General features: G+C 46.0%; 1 pseudogene; it reads right to left on the reverse strand.

The window, feature by feature from the left end:
• LOC115506868 overlaps positions 1–5,886 on the reverse strand; it is a 42,575-nt pseudogene extending 36,689 nt beyond the window's left edge.
• Between the last annotated feature and the right edge of the window lie 17,434 nt (positions 5,887–23,320).

Consider the following 23,320-nt stretch of genomic DNA (forward strand, 5'->3'; position numbering starts at 1 on the left):
CAAGAGCCACAGAAATAGATTTTAAGATTATTAACCCAAGGCTTAGAGAGAACACGTTCTCTTTTCATAGCTAATCAGACATCTGCAATGGGGACAAAATTGCCCCTCCCCACCCCCAACCTCAATCAAGACGTTTCTCTTTATATTATTGGCAAAAACTACTGCCTAATTGAGACTTCTGCGTATTCAATGAATGTCTGTGTATTTGGCCTCACAATGCCCAGGGGCTAATAGGACCATGTGCTTTCTCTAACAAACACGAGAACAGACATGAGTAAGACAGCCCTTTTGTAAAATATAACATTTGCAGCGTGCAAATTACATAAAATGGCAATAATGTGGTTTTCTAGGTTTGAATGCATTTCAGTTCATTCCATTTATAAAGCAGACTTGAAATAAAATAATGCCATTACAAAATATATTTTTTTTAGGCGTGAGTTATCTTTAAAGCTCTTTAGGTGACATGTTTTTGCCTTACATGGGTTAGAAACCACCACTGGTCCATTAAATGTGGTTTCCACATACGTGAATATTTTAATTTCATTTAGTGTCGAGTTTTTCTTTAAATTCCAGTTAGTTAACATATGGTGTACTATTGGTTTCCGGAGTAGAATTCAGTGATCGATCACTTACAGATGACACCCGGTGCTCATCACGTGTGCCCTCCTTAATGCCCATCACCCATTTAGCCCATCCCCCACCCACCTCCCCTTAGCGTGTTCTCTGTAGTTCAGAGTCTCTTATGGTTGGCCTCCCTCTCCGTTTTGATTTTCTTCCTTCCTCTATGTTCATCTGTCTTGTTTCTTGAATTCCACATAGGAATGGAATCATGTGGTATTTGTTTTTCTCGGACTGACTGATTTCCCTTACCATACTACCCTCTAGTCCCATCCACGTCGTTGCAAATGGCAAGATTTCCTTCTTTTTAACGGCCAAGTAATATTCCATTGTGCATACATGTACCACTTCTTTACCCATTCATCAGTCGATGGACATTTGGGCTCTTTCCATAGTTTGGCTCTTGTCCATAGCACCGCTATAAACACTGGGGTGCATATGCCCCTTCGAATCAGCATTTTTGCATCCTTTGGAGACATACCTACCAGCGCAATTGCTGGGGGGGGGCGGGTAGAGTAGTTCTATTTTTAGCAAGTTGAACTTTCTTTACACCTGAAAGCTGACGAAAAAGAGTTTCGGCATGAACTAAATTATTATAACCATTTTCTTAATGCTTGACAGGCAGCTCAAAAAAAGCGCTGTCGGCTACACAGAGAATAAAGAGCCCTCGATCTTGTTTCTTTCCCAAGGTAGCCCAAGGTGTTTGAGAGGTAAATTTTGAATTCAGGAAGTGTCCAGAGTCAGGGAAACTAAATGGAGCATGCGGACTTCAATCACTCCAAAAAAAAAAAGTTGACAAAATCTTTCAGACCACCAGAAACTGTGAAGTTGTTAAAATATCAGAATGCAGAAACAGATACTCCAAGCACTCCTGTTAGGGAAGCAAAAGCCGGAGAAAGAATACTCTCTATTTTAAATGTTTTCCTCATACCTATCAGAGACAGCTGCTGATGAGATTATCATATAAAATCGATAATCAGAATTTATAATAGAAGACATTATCCCACAATAGTAATAAAACCCATAAAATATCTAGGATTAAGCAAAAAAAAAAAATGACCAGGAGGACCTCTATAAGAAAGAAACTATAAAACTTCCATGGGACATAAACTAAGACTTTAACAGGAAGACTCAACATTTTAACATTGTCAGCTCCCCATAAATTAATCTAGAAATCTAACACGCACACAATGAAAATTCTAGAAGGAAATTCGCAGAAGGGAGAGACGGGGAACTCGACAAAATGATCATAAAAATGCATTAAAATTTAGAAAAGGACGGTAATAAGTAGGGATTAAGCCTACCAGACGGTAAAGGGTATTATCAAGCCACACGAATTCAAGAAGTGTGATGCAGAAATTGACAAGAATTGGCGATTTAAAGGATCAGAATGGAGTATAGAAACAGACTCAAATATATGGGAGGAGAACATAGTACTATATGATAAAGTTGATATGCCTTCATTCAACAAATACTTATCGAGCCATATGTGATGCAGACATGCAACACTCAAAATTTCTGTCTTGAGTGGAGCTTAAATTCTCATGGAGAAAAAAAAACCACAATAAATAAAATCTGTAGGACAGCAGTGATCAGTGCTATTGAGAAAACTCAGGCGGGAAACGGTGATGGGAGTTGGAGGGATTGTGATTTTAAACAGAGTGGTCATCTCTGAGAAGGTGACATTTCAGCACAGACCAGGAGGTGAAGGCACGGGCCAGGTAGACATCTGGGGAAAGAGCAGACCGGGATTTTTTCAACCTGGGCGATATTGACGGTTGGCAAGATAATTCTTCATTGTAGGGGAGGCTGTGGTGTGAACTGTACAATGTTTCGCAGCACCACCTGGCCTCGACCCACTGCACGCTCCGCCCAGGGTGTGACAACCAACACCGTCTCCAGGGGCGCCTGGCTGGCTCAGTCGGTGGAGCGCGTGACTCTTGATCTCAGGGTCATGAGTTCAAGCCCCATGTTGGGCATAGAGCCTACTTAAAAAATAAAATAAAATTTAAAAACATGTCTCCAAACATCCCCAAATGTCACCTGGGGAGCAAAATGGCCCCTGAATGAGAGCCTCTGCGTTGGAGGGAACAGTGAGGGCAAAGGTTTTGAGTGGCTGGCATGTTAAAGCAACAGCTAGGGAGCCACTGTGACAGGAGTGGAGTGAACATGGGTCGGGGATCCAGGTGGGGAGGGATGCCAGGAGGAGAGCCAGTAGAATACGAGGTAACATTTCCGAGGGAGCAGTCTATGGCAGATGGCACAGGGTCTTGTAAGGCACTGTGATGACTGAATCTCTTACGCGGGATGAGACGAAAAAGCCATCGGAGAGATTTTGTGCCAAGAAATGATTTGATGTTTGGGGCTCCTGGGTAGCTCCGTTGGTTAAGTGTCCGACTCTTGATCTGGGCTCAATCATGATCTCACGGTGCATGAGTTCAAGCCCCGCGTTGGGCTCTGTGCTGACAGAGTGGAGCCTGCTTGGGATTCTCTCTCCCTCTGTCTCTGCCCCTCCCCAGTTCTTGCACGTGTGCGCTCTCTCTCTCTCTCTCTCTCTAAGTAAATACATAAGCTTAAAAAAAATTTCTTTTAGGGGCGCCTGGGTGGCGCAGTTGGTTAAGCGTCCGGCTTCAGCCAGGTCACGATCTCCCGGTCCGTGGGTTCGAGCCCCGCGTCGGGCTCTGGGCTGATGGCTCAGAGCCTGGAGCCTGTTTCCGATTCTGTGTCTCCCTCTCTCTCTGCCCCTCCCCCGTTCATGCTCTGTCTCTCTCTGTCCCAAAAATAAATAAACGTTGAAAAAAAAAATTAAAAAAAAAAATTTCTTTTAAGCGGCTTGATGTTTTATATTTGCAAAGAACCACTCACTCTGCTGTGTCGAGCACATATTCTAGGGCACAAGGGAAGATTCTAGGATACTGATTATCGTGATAAGCCAGAGAAGAGGTGGTGGTGAGTTCCAAAAGGCTTGGACTAGGGTGATAGCAGTGGACGTGGGGAGAAATGGTAGATTCTAGATATGTTTTGATGGTAGAGTCGACAGGCTTTGCTGACAGATGAGAATGAAAGGTTGGCACGAGAATCATCTCCCAGATTTTAGCCTCAGCAACTGAGACACGGAGTTGACATTTACTGTTCGGGAGAAAACCTCGGCGCTTGCAAGTTTTCCAAAAGATTTTCTTTTTTTTTCCAGCCTTCTAGAAGAAACAGACGTATAAAGCACTGCTTTATACGCAGCAATAAAAACGCCTGTAGGATATCCAAATAAATGAACACAGATTTTATTTTTACATCATCGCTACACCCAGTGCGGGGTTTGAACTCACAACCCGGAGATCAAAGGTCACATGATCCGCCGACTGAGCCAGCCAGGCACCCCAGGGCTTGCAAACTTTAAGAGAAGTTTGGGAGTTGGGTTTTGGACACGTTGAACTCCAGTGACCTTCTGTCCATCAGAGTGGAGGGGAGGTGGTCAGTGGATATGTGGCTCTGAATTGTGTAAGAGAGGTCAGGGCTGGAAATATACATTTGAGGTCATTAGCAGATGGGTGGTATTTAAAGCCTTGAGAGCAAATGAGATCACCATAGGAGTAAACTCACACAGGGGCGCTTGGCTGGCTCCGTTGGTAGAGCATATGCGACTCTTGATCTTGGGGTTGTGAGTTGGAGCCCCACATTGGGTGTAGAGATTACTTGAAACTAAAATCTTCAAAAAAAAATGGGGGGGGGTAGTAAATTCAGACGGAAAAAGATCTAAGGACTGAGCCCCGGGACAGACCAACGCCAAGAGGTCAGGGGGGAGCGGGGAGGAGCTGGCAGAGGAAACTGAAAGGACAAGTCGAGAGAAATGAATGAAAACCAGCAGCGCGTGTGCGTCCTGGAAGCCGAGGGGAGAAAATGCCTCAAGGAAGCGGGAGTAATCGATTATGTCAAACGTCACGCACAGGTCACCGGATTTAGCACAAGGGAAGTAATTAGTCACCTTGATAACGGCGGGCGGTTTTAGCGGAGTAGCCAGGGCGACTTCGACTTCTCCAGGGTTGGGGGGAGCCTTGTTTTAGCCGAGGAAGAGAAAGTAACTAGAGGAGGGAGTGAGTTCAAGAGAAAGATTCCAGAGGGGGGTCTAGAAGTAACATCTTGGCAGGCCTCTAGGAGAGACACAGTAAAGGGAGGGGCAGGAGGGAGGGGGGACTGCGGGAGTGAGGTCCCTGCGTAGAAGGGGGTGGAATCGAGCGCACACACAGAGGAAGCAGGTACTACCGCCAGAAATGCGAAGAGGTGTTTGGCTTTTATGAAAAGAGCTGCTACCGAACTATACCGTAGGGTCCTTCAGCAAAGCGACGTGGTCTCACGCAAACTTCTGGAAAGCGGGGGATACCTTTTGCTTTAGGCCGCTTCGGTTTACAAAAGGTTTCAAGGCAACACTACGCTTTCAGACAGTGGGGGGAACCTGGATACGGATGTATTCAAATGGTTTCTAAGTAGTAGGATTTAGACGCACCCAAATATCTATCACATTGATTTTTTTTTTTTTTTTTTTAAACACTGGCTGGCTCAGTCGGTCAAGCGTTCAAGTGAGGCTCAGGTCACGATCTCGCGGTTCGTGAGTTCGAGCCCTGCATCGGGCTCTCTGCTGTCAGCACACAGCCCGCTTCGGATCCTCTGCCTCCCCCTCTCTCTGCCCCTCCCCTACTCTTGTGCTGTCTTTCTCTCCCTCTCCCTCTTTCTCTCTCTCTCTCAAAAATAAATAAACCTTTTCCAAAACGTTACTCAGGAGATACTTTCAGGCGGATACTTTAAGTGGAAACAGCAAGCTGCGAATCACATGAAAAAGATGATGTTGTTGTTTTAACAGAACAAGCCTTTTGATTTGTTTATCACTCAAAAACCCTTCGTGGTTTGTTTTTTTTTTTTTTTTTTTGTATTTCGCGTTCTGACTCTGCTTTTGCCTTCGACACTTTCACCACGATTTTCTGCTCCTCAGTAAGGAAAGCATGTTTGATCCTGTCACGAACACACTTAACACGCGCGGAACCACCATAGGTCCTGCTGACGTGTGTTTTCGTCGTAGGCAACCTCATAAGAACCTCAGGTCTCCCAGCACGAACTCCTCGAAGCTAGCCTGGGCACATACCACATGCTTTTTGGTGCTTTCTCACCCTTCTTGGTATAAAGGTAGATGATTCTGTTACCAGGGGTTTGGGACGGCCTCGTTTTGTCAAGGGCTGTAGCGTACGATAGCCTACGACAGGTTGCCAAATGCTGGACCATTCTGAATGCCTACAGACGTCGTCCCCTGATCTTTTTTTTTTTTTTAAGAAGTGGGAGGGAGGATATTAAAGTATCATGACCCGATGACAGCGGTTTCCTAAGGGCGGTGGGAATGGGGCAGGAAAGGGGGTCAGAAGGCTTTTAATTTTTACTCTATGCAGTTCTAAGTGACTTAGTTTCTACAACAGATATTTCTTTATTTTTTTTTAAAGTTTTTACTTATTTATTTATTTGAGAGAGACAGAGACAGTGCAAGTCCGGGAGGCGCACAGAGAGAAGAAAAGAGAGAATCCCAAGCAGGCTCCTCACTGCCAATGTAGAGCCCGACGAGACTCGAACTCATGAGATCATGACCTGAGCCAAAATCGGGAGTTGGATGCTTAACCAACCAAGCCACCCAGACACCCCTACAACAGACATTTCTTAATTTGGTAGTAATTTGTATTTGTTTTTTTAAATGTTTATTGATTTTGAGAGAGGGAGCATGAGCACGGCGGGGGGGGGGGCAGAGAGAAAGGGAGACAGAGAACCCCAAGCAGGCTCCAAGCTCAGCGCGGGGCCAAAAGCGGGGCTCAATCTTACGAACCGTGAGATCACGACCTGAGCCGAAACCAAGAGTTGGGCACTTAACGGACTGAGCCCCCCCGGGCGCCCCACAACCTGCTTTCCTGTAAACGTTTGGACAAAGTGGACCACAAGCAGTTTACAAAAGAGTCGTCAGTGATTCATTCAGTCGGTCACATGTTCATTTCTCCCTTCATGCAGCAAATATGTCTCAAGTTCGCGCTAGGCACCGGATACACCAAGATGCCCTTGGTGATGGGCAGACACTGCTCCGAGGCAGCTCACTCACCCGGGGGGTTGCTAAAGCCAGCAGTCGCAGCCTGAAGTGACTGAACCACAGGGGCAGCTGATACGGCCCGAATCAATTGTGCGTCATTAACCGCCACGAACAAAACAGGAAGTCAATGCCTGTCCCAAGAATGTCCCAAAGTAGAAGAGAACAGGACAGAAGCAGACATTTTTTTCAGTTTTTTAAATTTTATTTTTAATGTATTCAAGTAATCTCTACACCCAACGTGGGGCTCGAACTCACGACCCTTGAGATCAAAAGCCACATACTCCACCGACTGAGCCTGGCGGGCGTCCCCAGAAAGAGAACTTTTGAATCTAATGATGGGGCACCTGGGTGGCTCAGTCAGTTGAGCGGCCGACTTCGGCTCAGGTCATGATCTCGCAGTTGACGAGTTCGAGCCCCGCGTCGGGCTCTGCGCCGACAGCTCGGAGCCTGGAGCCTGCTCCGGATTCTGTGTCTCCCTCTCTCTCCGCCCCTCCCCCACTCACGCTCCGTCTCTCTCTGTCTCTCAAAAATAGGTAAATGTTAAATAAAAGAGCAAGCCACATTGGAAAAATCCAAGAAAGCAGCGTAGGCTGCCAAGAACCTGAATAGCAGGTCAAGTCAAAGCCCTCAGGAGGAAGTGTAGGTGTGAACGAGACGAGTTGATCTGGGGCCCTACCAGATCCCAAGAACCCGAGGCAAGATCCGGGCTGAGCCAAGAATTTGGTGCTGTGTCTCCTCTCAGTTTGCCTGCCCCCGTCTCTCTGAGCTACTGAATTCCCTCCTCACGTTGCCCTTTCTGTCCTCCCACATCCTTTGGACTCAACGTGTGATGTTGGCTTTTTCCTATTAAAACCTCGGCTCTTCTGCCCATAGCGCCTGGCTCTGGGCCCCAGGCTGCCGGAAAGTCCTGACACAACCCAGCCCCTGGAACCCTGCTACCCAGAAGCCAAGCCTATGGCCAGCACGCCCCCGCCCCACTTGGTCCTAGTCCCTATGGTGGGGGGAGACCAGGACCCAGATACGGGCATGAGGACCTCACTTAAAGGACCCTTGGCAAGGCCCTGTCCGAGCGGCTCTCCCTTCCCGATACTGCTTCTCTTGGCAATACTTGTGACACTTGGCAGGTATGTTTTTCGGTGCAAATTCTCAGCTTGGTGTTCTGGACTAGTAATCAATCGCCTGCAAGTGTAGATAGGGCAATTCTGACCCTAGACCCAAACGCCCCTGGGGAAGCCAACAAGACAAAGTCTCTGAATCTTCAAATCTGAGAAACAGACGCCAGACCATTTCAGAAACAGACCCTAGGCCCCTGGGAGGCCCTGTTCATACAGCCAGCTGGTTTCTTTCTTTACCACCTCATCATAGCCACAGGCAGAGTCCCAGGGATGATCCTGACACGTAGGACCCTCTCTGGGAAGGCAGGCTTAAGGAGGGCCTCCGGGAGAGCCGCTGGGTGTGCCGCAGAATAAAGGGCGTGCAAGCATATGGCGGCGAGGAGGGGCCGTTGGACGGCGAGGAGGGGCCGTTGGAAGATGCAGGGTGGCAAAGTAGTTAAGACTGTGGGTTCTGCCTGCGTTTGTGTCTCAGCCCGGCCACTTACAAACGGCGAGACTCGGGCAAGTTCATTAACCTCTCTGAGGCTCAGTTTCCTCATTTGTAAAACGGGATCACAGGGGCGTCCGACTTCAGCTCAGGTCACGATCTCACGGTCCGTGAGTTCGAGCCCCGTGTCGGGCTCTGGGCTGATGGCTCGGAGCCTGGAGCCTGCTTCCGATTCTGTGTCTCCCTCTCTCTCTGCCCCTCCCCCGTTCATGCGCTGTCTCTCTCTGTCTCAAAAATAAATAAACGTTAAAAAAAAAAATGGGATCACAGTAGCACTTATGGCTACATTATGCGAATGGAACGGGTAGTACCACGGAAAACATAGCACAGTGGCTCGCACAGAGGGAGCACTGAGTAAATGTCACCTGTTTCTAGAGGAGAGAGTAAGGCTAAGGAGGTTCCGACAGGGAGGAAAAGAGAAATGAAAGAGAGGTGACAAAGGCTCAAATAGACTTGGCCTAATTAATTCTCACTTTTGCCCTAAGGCCAACCTTGAGCGTTTTAGGCACGTATGCAGAAACACTTTTGCGTGCTTTGTACCTTACCCCGTCATTGCTGATTTCCAGCCCCAACTCTCTCCTTGTCTAGTTGCATGACCTTGGGCCAGTCTCCTGATTGTTCTGGGCCTCAGTTTCTCCAAATGGAAAACTAAACGGCTATTGTCCGAAAATGTTACGGTCGCCCATACTTTAACATTCTGGTTCTATCTTATGTTCTTGCCTTTCTCTCTGGGCAAGTGTTATGGGTTGAATTGTATCCCCTGAAAAGATGTGTTGAAGACCTAATGCCCGGTACCTGTGGACGTGACCTCATTTGGAAATAATTACAGATGGAATCACGTTAAGAGGAGGTCATCAGGGCTGGCCCTAATCTAATAGGAGCAGTGTCCTTATAAAAAGAGTAGAAGACAGAAACACACAGGGAAACATTTAGCCGTGGAAAATAGGTCAACAGGCACATAAATTAAGTGCCGCATTCCATTTTTACACTCATAATCATGCTTCTAGAAACAACTGTCTTAAGCATCAAATAGTGTTCACGTGCAGATAGGGTGACCAAAAATACTTTTAAATATCATCAACTAAAAATAGAACTACCCTACGACCCAGCAATTGCACTACTAGGCATTTATCCGCGGCATACAGGTGTGCTGTTTCAAAGGGACACACGCACCCCCCTGTTTCTAGCAGCACTATCAACAATAGCCAAAGTATGGAAAGAGCCCAAATGTCCATCGATGGATGGATGGATAAAGAAGATGTGGTATATATGTGTGTGTATACACACACACACACACACACACACACACAATGAAGTATTATTCGGCATTCAAAAAGAATGAAATCTTGCCATTTGCAACTACGTGGATGGAACTGGAGGGTATTATGCTAAGTGAAATTAGTCAGTCAGAGAAAGACAAAAATCATACGACTTCACTCATATGAGGACTTGAAGAGACAAAACAGATGAACATAAGGGAAGGGAAACGAAAATAATATAAAAACAGGGAGGGGGACAAAACAGAAGAGACTCATAAATCTGGAGAACAAACTGAGGGTTACTGGAGGGGTTGTGGGAGGGGGGATGGGCTACGTGGGTAAGGGGCACTAAGGAATCTACTCATGAAATCATTGTTGCACTATATGCTGACTAATTTGGATGTAAATCTTTAAAAATAAAAAATAAAATTTAAAAAAATCACCAAAAGAACTTGATATACCTTTCAAACTATGCATATCTGTACCATGAAGTAACAATTCTACCCTGAAATTTTCCCAAACTGAGAAAATACCCTATAACAGATTCTCTAGTCTTCTTTTTCTGACTTCCAGGGCAACGACAGCAATTTAAAGCCTTATGAGACATTCCTAAGTGTTTTATAGCAGCCTGCAAAATTTAACTTCTACTCTTTATTCATAAAAGAAACTTTCTAATAGATGCTAATGAATTTTGTATTTAAACAGTAGTATGTATATAAAATCACGCTGTTTCTCGAATTTCGATTGATGAGCTCAAAGTAAAGCTACCAATTGGTAAATATAGTGCATTTAATCCTTTCGTGCAATACTGAACCCACACCAGGGCATCTGGGAGGCAGGCTTAGTCCATATGCTTTTTTCTGACATAGTACTAACAGCAACCAAAAATTGTAACCCCAAGGAAACCATAAAGTTTAGAGTGCCTTAAATTTTAATGTTTCCAATAAAATGACTTAATATATATGCCTTTGTTGGGACGCCTGGGTGGTTCAGTCAGTTAAGTGTCCGACTTCAGCTCAGGTCATGATCTCACAGTCCGTGAGTTCGAGCCCCGCGTGAGGCTCCGTGCTGACAGCTCAGAGCCTGGAGCCTGCTTCGGATTCTGTGTCTCCCTCTCTCTCTGCCCCTTCCCCGTTCACACTCTGTCTCTCTCTCTCTCCCTCTCTCTCAGCCCATCCCCTGCCCATACTCTCTCTCAAAAAAAAATAATAATAATAATGAATATGCTTAAAAATTAAAAAATAAAACAAAATAAAATCTTTAATATGTATATGTATTTAATAAAAAAGAAAAGAAAAGAAAAGAAAGAAAGAAAGAAAGAAAGACAGACACGGGGCAAGACAGCCATGTGATGATACAAGAAAATATGGAAGCAATGCATCTACAAGCCAGCCACTATGAGCAAACAATGGAAGCAGAGAGAGAGAGAGAGAGAGAGAGAAAGGAAGGTTTCTTCCCTAAAGGTTTTCAAGGAAGCAAGGCCCTGCTGACACCTTAATGTCAGACTTCCAGCCTCCAAAACCGTAAGAGAATAAATTTCCGTTGCTTTCAGCCACCCCGCTAGTTGTATTTGTCACAGCAGCCCTGCGAAACTAATTCAGAAAGTTTTCTCCAAGTCATGTCTATCTTCTGCTATCAAACTGTGATTTCTGAGGGTCCTGGCTGTTTCCGTGTCTCCATTTCCAATTAAAGAAAGCCTCCGCACTGCATTCTAAATTCCTGATTTAGTAATTTCATTAAATGATAGAAATTAATGCACGATATACCCGATATTCAGAAAATGTAAATTGCTAGAAGATTGTTATAGCAACATCCATACTAATTATCATGTCTTAAGAAAGGCCATGCATGTTTAGCCACTAATTAGAATCATACAATCAGAAGAATAAAGAGTACTTCCTCGGGGACATAAAATAAATAAATAACTACAATATTTTCATTAGGTAGTTGGCAATGTTCCTTGGAACCTATTTGAGTGTTAGAAATTGATGTATAAATGAAATGGTTTTATGGTTTAGATTTGATATTTAGAAGGGACTCAGGCCATTAGAGAAAATTGTTTTAAAACGTACCGTGCGTTTGAAAAATGCCATGAGGCTTGTGATGTTATGTGAACAAAATCAACTGTAACTCATTTCAAATCTTGAAGAATGTTTTAGAGACTCATTTCCATATTCTTATAAGACCAGAAAAATTCTCAAAAGTTCAGAGAGCTTGATTTAAAAATGCACCAATGCAGGGGTGCCTGGGTGGCTCAGTCGGTTAAGCGTCCGACTTCGACTCGGGTCATGATCTCACAGTCCGTGAGTTCGGGCCCCGCGTCAGGCTCTGTGCTGACAGCTCGGAGCCTGGAGCCTGCTTCAGATTCTGTGTCTCCCTCTCTCTGCTCCTCCCCCACTCATGCTCTGTCTCTCTCTCTTCAAAATAAATAAATAAATAAAGATATTTAAAAATTTTTTTTTACAAATGCACCAATTCCTAGATCAGGGCTTGCCAACTATATAACCCACAAGCCAAATTCATCCCACCACTGGTTTCAGCCCATGAGTCTTATAAGAATGGTTTCTTTAGGGGCACCTGGGTGGCTCAGTCGGTTGAACGTCTGAGTCTTGGTTTCAGCTCAAGTCATGATCCCATGGTTCATGGTATTGAGCCCTGTGTTGGGTTCTGTGCTGACAGGGTAGAGCCTGCTTGGGATTCTCTCTCTCTCTCCCTCTCTCTCTGCCCCTCCTCTGCTCACTCTCTATCCCTCTCTTTCTCAAAATAAATAAACACTTTAAAAAAAAAAGAATTATTTTAGATACTCTAATTTTTGAAAATATATATATATATTTTTAATTATATATAAATATATATATATATTTTTTTTTATTAAGCCAACTCTATGCCCAATGTGGGGCTCAAAGTCACAACCCTGAGATCAAGAGTCACATGCTCTACCGACTAAGCCATCCAGGTACCTCTCTAATTTTTTGATATTTTATTCTTTGTTGAAGTATAGTCGACACACCATGTTACATTAGTATCAGGTGGACGTTGTGATGCAAAAAAAACTCTATATGTTTTGCTGTGCTCACCACAAGTGTAACTACCACCTGTCCCCATACAATGTTATTCCAATACCGTTGACTATATTCCCTGTGCTGTATCTTTGATCCCCGAGAATGGTTTTTACATATTTAAATGATTGGGAAAAACTCAAAAATCAGGGCGCCTTGTGGGGGGGGGGCGGGCTCAGTCGGCTAAGCGTTCAACTCGATTTCAGCTCAGGTCATGATCTCGCCGTGCCGACGGCACGGAGCCTGCTTGGGATTCTCTCTCTATCGCCCTCTCTCTCTGTCCCTCCTGTGCTCTCTCTCTCTCCCCCAAAGTAAATAAACTTAAAAACAGACAAACCGTAAAATAAAATAATTTTTTTAATAAAAATTTCTAAGCAGCAAAACAGACGCAGTCGAAGCCCCCATTGCACCCTTCTCTAATCCCATGCCACTCCCTTCCGCTCCAGAGGCTAACCGCTGCCCTGTGACCACCTGTTCCATCGACAACATATGGCCCAGTTTATCACGTCTTCAGCTTCCCATAAATGGAACTATACGCCACGTATTCCGCAATTTGGATCTTTTGCTCTGTGTATTTATGAGACTCATCCACATTGATGTGTGTAGTTATAACGTATTTATTTTTACTGCTCTATAGTATTCCATTGTATGAATATGCCGTGGTTTATTTGTCTGTTCGACTGGTGATCTACATTTGCGTTATACCCGGCTGTTTGCTATTAAAACGATGCTGCTCTGAATATCCTCGAGGAGCCTCTTGGCTCAAATATGAAAATTCGGCTCTTGTGTGTCCACCTGGGAGTAGAGGTTCTGGGTCTTGAGGTATGTGCATGTTTTTATTTATTGGATATTACCAAATTCTCCTCCAAAATGGTTGTGCCAACTTATACTCCAACCAACAGTGAACAGAGTTCCTTTTTCCTCCATCCTTCCCAACAATTGGCATTATCAGACTTTTAATTTTTGCCAATCTCTTGAGTGTGAAGTGGTGCTTCCTTATTGTTTAATTTTGCAATTTCTTGATTGCAAATGGTATTAAATATTTTTCCATATTTTTATTGTCCCTTCAAGTTTCTGCTTTTGTGAACTGCCCATTCATAGCCCTGATCGATTTTCCTATTGAGCCATTTGTTCAAATATTTCTCTTTTTTAATGTTTATTTATTTTGAAAGAGAGAGAGAGAGAGCGAGCGTGCACGAGTGGGGAAAGGGCAGAGAAAGAGAGGGAGAAACAGAATCCCAAGCAGACTCCACACCGTGAGCGTGGAGCTCGACACAAGGTTCCATCCCACACACCGTGAGCGAGATCATGACCTGAGCCGAAATCGAGAGTTGGGCGCTCAACCGACTGAGCCACCCAGGCACCTCATTTATTCAAATATTTCTAATTGATCTGTAGTTCTTTACATACCCTGGATACTAGTCCTTCATCATTTATATTCATCTGATAAATATTTACTAGGGTATGCCATGTGCTAGACATTGGTTGAGGGCCAAGAAATATGGCAGCCAACAGAACAAAGTCCCTGTGCTCAAGGAGCTTGAATTCGAGTGGAGAGGTGGGTAGTAAATAAATGAGCAAATAGATGTAGAATATCAGGTCGTAGTAAGTGGTACGTAGGCAAAACAGATGATGAAGTGATGGAGGTGTTATTTTCAAAAAGGAGGTCAGGAAGTCCTCTCTGAGGGGGAGACACCTGGACGGAGACACGACTGAATTAAAAGAAAGAGCCAAACGTGCGTTTGAATGAAGACTGTTCCAGGCAGAGGAAGACCAGATTGCCAAGGGTCTGAAGGTAGGAGCCAGGACATCACAAATACCTTTCCCTGGTCTGTGGTCTGTTTTTTCATTTTGTTCATGATTTATTTACTTGTACGCAAATTGTACATTTTCAGTGTAGTAACACTTATCCAGCTGACGCTTACGGTTCATCTATTGACATTTTGTTTAAGACATCCTTCCTTCCCACAAGATCATAAAGATACAGCGTGGGGTCAGGGTGTAATTCTGGTTTGGGTTTTGTTTTTCCACATAGATAACCAACGGTTCCAGCAACGTGTATTAAATAATTCCTCCTCTCCACCCTGGTCATGTATCAAGTTTCCATTTATGTGCGGGTCTGTTTCTGGGCTTGCTGTGTGGTGACACTGGTCTATTTCTTTTTCTCTGCACTGTCTTAATTACTACCACTTCTGAAACGTGTTGACATCCGCTAGGGTATAGTGTGCTGCTTCAATATCGCCTTGGCTATTCTCGGTCCTATTTAGAGAGACTTGGTATGATTACTTATTAAGTTTCCCTCCACATGAACATGTCTCATCCGTCCATTAACTTAGGCTTTCTCTAATGTCATTCAATAAAGATTCACGCTCTTCTGCATACAGGTCTCACACATCTGTTGTTAGACTTGTCCTTGGGGGACTTTCAGCGTTTGCTCCTACTGTAAGCTCTGAGTATTGCCCTACTGACTTTTTCGTGCAGCTCTTACATCCTCAAACATTGCTAACCGTTCCGAATTTTTCAGTATTTGTATATTCTCTTGTATGTAGGCAAGCATGCCATCTGCTAAGAGCCCCCTCTGTTTCTCCCTTCTCAATCCTGACTTTTTATTTACTCTCCTTTCTTTACTATACTGATGGTGACTTCTAGTGCAACACTGAATAGACGTGATCGTTTCGTTCCTTGATTATTGTGGTGATTTAATAGATTTTTCTTTTTTCAAAATTTTTTTTAATGTTTATTTTTGACAGAGAGAGACAGAGCATGAGCGGGGGAGGGGCAGAGAGAGGGGGAGGCACAGAATCCGAAACAGGCTCCAGGCTCTGAGCTGTCAGCACAGAGCCCGACACGGGGCTCGAACTCACAGACCGCGAGATCATGACCTGAGCCGAAGTCGGACGCTCAACCGACTGAGCCCCTCAGGCGCCCCTAATAGATTTTTCTAATGTTAAAACATTCCTATTACAGAGATACATACAACTTGGCCCTAATGTATTCTTATACGTTATCGTTTCTGGCTCGTTTCGCTTGGTTTGGCATGACAGTTACGTTAGCCTTGATAAAACAAGTTGAAAGGGATTTACTGCAACAGTTTATATAGTATTGAGATTATCTGTTCCCTGAATGTTTGATGAACTCATCTGTACAGCCAGCTCTCTAGGGGATCCATGGTGTGTTGCATATTTGCTTGTCGGTTGGTTGGTAGATTGTACCCACCGCTTCAATTTCATTAACAATCATAAGTCAGCTCAGCTCTCCCATTTCTTCTTCAGTCGGTTTTGCTAAATTGCAGTTTCGTATAAAATGAGTCATTTCGAGGGCGCCTGGGTGGCTCCGTCAGTGAAGCGTCCGACTCTTGACTTCAGCTCAGGTCATGATCTCCCGGTTCGTGAGTTCAAGCCCCGCATCGGGCTCTTTGCTGAGAGCGAGGAGCCCCTTTGGAATTCTCTCTCTCCCTCGCTCTCCCTGCCCCTTCCCCAGGTGCACCCCCACATGTGCTTTTCTCTCAAGCTAAACAAACTTGAAAAAAAAATACAATTTGTCAGTATATGTGGTGGAACTTGTAAGTTTCATGTGTTTACGCTTTCACTGCGAGTTTGGTAAATTTCTTCCTACCACCTTGACTTGTGCTTTCTGCTTACCCTACTTTTCTTTTTTTCCTTTGTTTGCTATTTCTTGGTGCTTGTGGTATTAGTGTTATCTTCAATCTATGGCACTGGGACATGGAGCAGAGGAGTCTTTATTTGTTTTTACAGGAATCTTTTTAATCCACATGTACATTTTGTACGTGTTAGTTTAACTGAAACAAGATCATATTATCCATGAATTCACTTGACTCGGCACAGTAAATGTGTATTTCTTTTTTTTTTTAACATTTATTTATTTTTGAGAGACAGAGAGAGGCAGAGCATGAGCAGGGGAGGAGGAGAGAGAAAGAGAGAGAGATACAGAATCCGAAGAAGGCTCCTGGCTCTGAGCCGTTTGTTAGCACAGAGCCCGACGCGGGGCTCGAAGGGACGAACTGCGAGACCGTGACCTGAGCTGAAGTCGGAAGCTAAACCGACTGAGCCCCCCAGGCACCCCAGTAAATGTGTACTTCTTTCAGGATACTTTGCATCCTGCCTCTGCCACCAACCGTCACAATAAGGTGTCAATATATGTCCTAAATATTAATGTCTTACTTGATGTCAATATATGTATTAAATATTAATATCTTACTTTCTGGTTTAGAAAAATGAATATATATTCTAACATTTTGATACCCCTCCTCAAAAGGATTAGTGTTATGGGTTGAATTTTACACACACCCCCCACAAAGATATGTTGAAGTCCTAGCCCTATAGCTCAGGATATGACCTTGCTTGGAGAGAGAGTCTTTACAGAGGTAATCAGGCTAAAATGAGGTCATCAGGCTGGGCCCTAATCCAATATAACTGGCATTCTTTAAAGAGGGGAAATCTGGGGCGCCTGGGCGGCTCAGTCGGTTAAGCATCCGACTCTTGGCTTCGGCTCAGGTCATGATCTGATGCTTTGTAAGATCGAACCCCACATCGGACTCTGTGCTGACAGCACAGAGCCTGCTTGGGATTCTCTCTCTTTCTGTTTCTCTCTCCCTGCCCCTCCCCCGTTCACATGCATGTGCGCTTGCTCTCTCTCTGTCTCTCTCTCTCTCTCTCTCTCAAAATGAATACTTTAAAAAAATAAAGTTAGGGGCGCCTGGGTGGCTCAGCCAGTTAAGCGTCCGACTTCGGCTCAGGTTATGATCTTGTGGTTCGTGAGTTCGAGCCCCGCGTCGGGCTCCGGGCTGACCGCTCAGAGCCTGGACCCTGCTTTGGATTCTGTGTCTCCCTCTCGCTCTGCTCCTCCCCCACTCACACTCTGTCTCTCTCTCTCTCTCTCAAAAATAAATGAACACTAAAAATTTTTTTTTAAATAAAAATAAAAAATAAATTAGTATTAATATTAGTGTTACCGATGTGGTTGCGAAGCACTGATCTTTTTTCTTTAATGTTTATTTTTGAGAGAGAGAGAGAGAGAGAGAGAAACAAAGCGCGACCAGGGAAGGGGCAGAGAGAGAGGCAGGGAACAAGGATCTGAAGCGGGCTCCGTGCTGACAGCAGCGTGCCCCATGTGGGGCTCGAGCTCACGAACTGTGAGATCATGACCTGAGCCGAAGTTGGATGCTCAACTGGCTGAGCCACTCAGCCGCCCCATTGTTTTTTAATATTTTTATTTTTTTTAAGTAATCTCTACACCCGACGTGGGGCTTGAACTCACAACTCCAAGATCAAGAGTCACATGCTCTACCGGCTGAGCCGGCCAGGTGCCCCTCTAATACGCTTTTATTCGATGATAGAGAACAATAAATCGTTGAAGATATTTTTCACTCACGCCTTCGTTCAACAAATGTCAAACAGGGGCTTCCGGGTGGCTCAGTCCGTTAGGCGGACAGCTGACGGCAGCTCAGGTCTTGAACTCATGGTTCGTGAGTCTGAGCCCCGCATCACTTCAGATCCTCTGCCCCTCCCCCTCAAAAATAAATGAAACCTTTTCAAAACTCTAGTCAGTCTTCAAGTGGGGGTGTCAAGTGGGCAACTGAATATGTAAGTTTGGAGCTCAGGGGAGAGGTGTGGGTTGGCCTTTTTTCTTTTGAGTCATCAGTATCCGTGATATTGAAAGCCATGGGATTACGAGGGATTGTCCAGGGAGTAAGTGTACATAGAGAAGGGAAGAGGGCCAAGGACCCAGTCCTGGAGCATCTGACATTTAGAGATTAGATTTTGTCAGATCAGCATTACAGTCTGAAGACTCTCCCTTCCCGACTCTGCGGCCTATTCCCTCCCTGTTCACAAGTGACAGGTCTGTGGTCTGGCCTGAGGCATGTCCTGCCCACTCCTGCTTCCTCCCCCTTTGTTGTTTTGGGGTTTTCTTTTTTTTTTTTTTTTTTCCTTAACATTTTAATTTATTTTTGAGAGACAGAGTGTGAGCGGGGGAGGGGCAGAGCGAGAGGGAGACACAGAACCCGAAGCGGGCTCCGGGCTCTGAGCTGTCAGCACAGAGCCCAACGCGGGGCTCGAACTCATGGACCGTGAGATGGTGACCCGAGCCGAAGTCGGACACTTAACCGACTGAGCCACCCAGGCTCCCCTAGTTTTTTTGGTTTTTTTTTTTTTAACGTTCATTTTTTTATTTGGAGAGAGAAAGAGGAGGCATGTGAGCTGAGGGAGGGGCAGAGATGGGGGGGGCGGAGAGAGAATCCCAAGCAGGCTCCACACTGTCAACGCAGAGCCCGACACAGGGCTCGATCCCATGGACGCTTAACCAACTTAACCAATTAAGCCACCCAGAGGTCCCCCTCCCCCTTTGTATTTCACAGGCAAAACTCCCGAACTCCGAGCTGTTTCAGTATCTGCTCCCGAGAGGACCTAAAGTGACAGCATTCGTCCTAGGATCGGTCTGAGAAACAGAGCTAAGGTGGGGCTGTGGGACCGGATCACTTACCACCTGAACTGACATGAGGACTTCATCTCAGGTGATACAGGAGGCCAAGAATAGTCCTTCGTACAAGGATAGCGGAATATGCTGGCTGTTATTAATCGGCATTGACACCCCACGGAAAGAGAATGAAACCGCTGAGGGCAACTGAGAATAGAAATGGGCGCCTGGGCACCTTTTGGGATGAGCACTGGGTGTTGTGTGGAAACCAATTTGACAATAAATTTCATATATTGAAAAAAAAAAAAAAGAAATGGGCGCCTGGGTGGCTCGGTCCGTTGAGCGTCAGACTTCAGGTCAGGTCATGATCTCACAGTTCATGAGCTCGAGCCCCGAGTTGGGCTCTCTGCTGTCAGCACGGATCCCGCTTCTGGATCCTCTCTCTCTCTCTCTCTCTCTCTGCCCCTCCTGCACGCGTTCTCTCTCCCTCTCTCTCAAAAATAAACATTTTTTTTTAAAAGGTGTAACGGCTGGAGCACCTATTTGGTAGCTCATGAAGAGGTCCTTATCCCCTTCGGTGGGAGAGCAGAAAATCCTAAAAGCCAAAGTCAGAACTTGATGACCAGAGTCATCAAGCTTCAAAGATGACTGCTTATCCAAGGCAGCTCTGTTCCACCAAAGTCAGGGCCCCAGTTGGGGAAACCCAGGAACCTGGCAAATGGCATGGGGACATCTAAGTGGATGCGTCCAAAGAGCTTTGGCTCCCCCGACTGCTGGACCCTCAGAGCCTGCAATGATAACCCACCCCTTCCTATTAAAGGCTAGCATCCACCCCACCCCTTAAGGGAAGACAGTGGAAAGGTCTCTCCCTTGTAAGGCAGTAAGATCTGCCTCGACCTGTTCTCCTGGGTACTAGGCCATTAACTCGGGTTAAGTCAGGGTATAACCCAGCTAGGGATGTGCTGGGCTTGGTGAGAAAGAAAAGGGTCTATGTGCCAAGGGGCTGTAAGCCCTGGCCGACTGTGTGATCAGTGGGGCTAGAACATAAGACTAGGTAACGGACAGTTTGTTGACGTGGGGGTGCTCTCTTGAGATACAGGACTCAAAACCCTGGCAAGGACCCTAGGGGTAGGTGCAAACCCACGGTTATGGTGGCTTCTAGAAGCCTGGAGAAAGTGATGACCCATACCGGGTGAGGTTAAAATGCCTGAATTGCCACAGCAGATGGTAAAGAAAAGAATTAAACCCCTCAGAAGACCCGCCAGAGAGTGACGTTGCATGGGAAGGTTCTGGAAACGCCGTTTACCAGAGCTGAGGGACACACACCAGTGCAGGCCAGTGGGAACCGTAGGAGAGGCAACCACGGAGTTGGGTTCGTTAATAGAGACCAAAGCAACAAGGATTAGGCAGCTGGGTTTAACTGCCCGAAGCCAGGAGGCTACGGTAACCATACTGGCTGGCAAGGGCCGAGGGGCAGCCAAGGGGGCTTGCCCCTCATGGAGTCAAGAAGATTAAGAGAGTATGGTGTCCCCAGGGGCAAATAGACGGACAGCCAACAAGGATATTGTTTAATTATATCATTTTTTTTTTTTAAAGCAGCAATAGAGGGGCGCCTGAGCGTCCGACTTTAGCTCAGGTCATGATCTTGCGGTTCGTGAGTTCGAGCCCCGCGTCAGGCTCTGTGCTGACGGCTCGGAGCCTGGAGCCTGCTTCGGATTCTGTGTCTCCCTCTCTCTTGGCCCCTCCCCTGCTCACATCCTGTCTCTCTCTCAAGAATAAATAAAGATGAAAAAAATTTTTTTTACGAAGCAGCAAGAGAAAAGAGGCTGAGGGTAACACCGTGAAAATCCTAGAAGAGAGCACCGGCAGGGATATTTCTGACACTGGCCGTAACAACATTTTTCTTTTTTTTTTTAATGTTTATTTATTTACTTTGAGAGACAGAGACAGCGAGCAGGGGAGGGGCAGAGAGAGAGAGGAGAGAGAGAATTCCAAGCAGGCTCTGAGCTGGGAGCACAGAGCTCAATGCAGGGGCTTGAACTGACTAACCGTGAGATCATGACCCGAGCTGAAATCAAGAGTCGGATGCTCAACCGAGACACCCAGGTGCCCCTGGACTCTTAACTATAGAGAACGAACTAATGGTTACCAGAGGGGAGGTGGGGGGGGAGTGGGTGAAATAGGTGATGGGGATTAAGGAGGGCAGTTGCCGTGATAGGCACCAGGTGATGTATGGAACTGTTGGATCCCTATATCGTACACCTGAAACTAATATAACCCTGCATCTTCACTAATTGCAATTAAAACAAAAACTGGAAAAAACAAAACAAACAAAATTTAACTTCATCCAGAAACACCCTTAGGAACACTCGGAAAACAAAAAAGAGGGGCACCTGACTGGCTGAGTGGGTGAAGCATGTGACTTTGGATCTCAGGGTTGTAGGTTCCAGCCCCACATTGGGGGTGGAGATTACTTAAAAATAAAATCTTCAGGGGTGCCTGGGTAGCCCAGTCAGCTGAGCACCTGACTCTTGGTTTTAGCTCAGGCCCTAAACTCATGGTCGTAAGATCGAGCCCTGAGTCGGACTCCCATGCTGAGCGTGGAGCCTGCTTAAGATTCTCTCTCTCTCTCTCTCTCTCTCTCTCTCTCTCTCTCCCTGTCCCTCTCCCCGACTCGCTTCTCGCTCTCTCCCAAAAACATCCACTATTATAACTGGAGATTTTCTCCAACACACCCTTTGGTTGGCAATTGATAGATGGAGTGGACAGAAAATCAGTACAAGTCTAGAATGCATATTGGAGAACAGAAAGGTGAGGACCGACAGTCGCAAGCCCTGAGAGCAGCTGCGGAGAGGTGTGGCGCTTCTCACTCACCTCTTCTTCTATGTCTCTCCTCAGGGAGAGAAGCCCACGGGAGCACTGAACAGGCTCGGAGAAGGGGGTCCCTGCAGCGCCAAGGGTGGACTCCGACAGCAATGGAGGTGCACGCTCGGTCTCTCTTCGGGAAAGAATTTGCCACGGAGCGCGGTTAGCCCACAGCCTCCCACCGCAGCACCTCGGGAGATCAGCTGCAGCACCCTCAACAAGGCCATGTTTTCTTTGGGAAGATTCTAGCCAATGACCAAGCGCAGCAGCAGTACGAGGGCCTAGCCCCTTCGGCCCAACACGGGGCTCTTCTAGCAGGAAGTCTTTCCTCCGGAGCTCCCCACTGGGTTGGCCCAAACTTTGTCACATCTGCCTGGCAGTCTAAGGCAATTCTGCCCACTACCCGTCCTTCCCCTCCCTTTCACGAGCGTCAGAGCTGCGTGATGATGTAAGGGCTTTCCCCACCCATTCTTGCACCCTGCCCTTGCACCTTTCGCTGGCATCGTCCCCAGTCAACGGCTTGCATTCCCAACTCCATATTAGCATCCGCTTCCTGGAGGACCCAAATTGGCACAATTAGCCACTCACCACTGCCATCCACTTTGGAGAGATTCTGCAGAAGACCCTTAATCGAGCACTTCAAGAGTCTCTTCATTATAATCAAAACGTTGGCAGCAGGCTTCTCTGTCGAATTCAAAACTAGGTAATTCCGACCACGAAAACCATTGAATACCCCAAACTCCACAGTCTCCATCAAGGCATATACGTGTTACAGCTACAATTTTTGCGACCGTGTCATTGGGTTTCTCGTGCACTGATGAAGCCTGTCATGAATTTGGGTTCTTCCAAGTCAATCCTACTGGTGCTTATGATCGTTCGGATTGAAGATGCCCCCCCACCCCCCGCCGCGCCCAGAAAGACACAGATTTTTTGTAAAGTTCAAATAGTCAGGTGATGACTTCTCCTCGTGAAGACCAGCGCAAAAGTAGTTATTTATAGTCCTTGCCCATCTCTTCATAAAGCTGAGGGGAAAAATTCTTGACATAACTGGCAAGTATTAAGCGCTTCTCTCCTATCTTCGTTGCAACTCAGGCGGAGAGGGCTTCTCTGTGGACGACCATGGGGAGACATGTTCGTCAGGGTAGATGAGACTCTGCTGTGGTAACAGATCCACCCCCAAAATGTCAGCGGCTTAACACAAAGGCGGATTTCTCACTCGCACAAAGTCCCATGAGATGGTTCCAGTCTGAACAACTCTCCCAGGTAGGTTTCCTCAAAGCGGTAGGCTCGAGGGTCCAGGTTCCTTGAATTGCACGACGCCCTTTTAGAGTCCATCGTTTAGTGGCACTTATCAATCCCGTCCGCATTCCACT

Source organism: Lynx canadensis, chromosome X, assembly GCF_007474595.2.
Source record: "Lynx canadensis isolate LIC74 chromosome X, mLynCan4.pri.v2, whole genome shotgun sequence".
In the NCBI taxonomy this organism is placed as follows: domain Eukaryota; kingdom Metazoa; phylum Chordata; class Mammalia; order Carnivora; family Felidae; genus Lynx; species Lynx canadensis.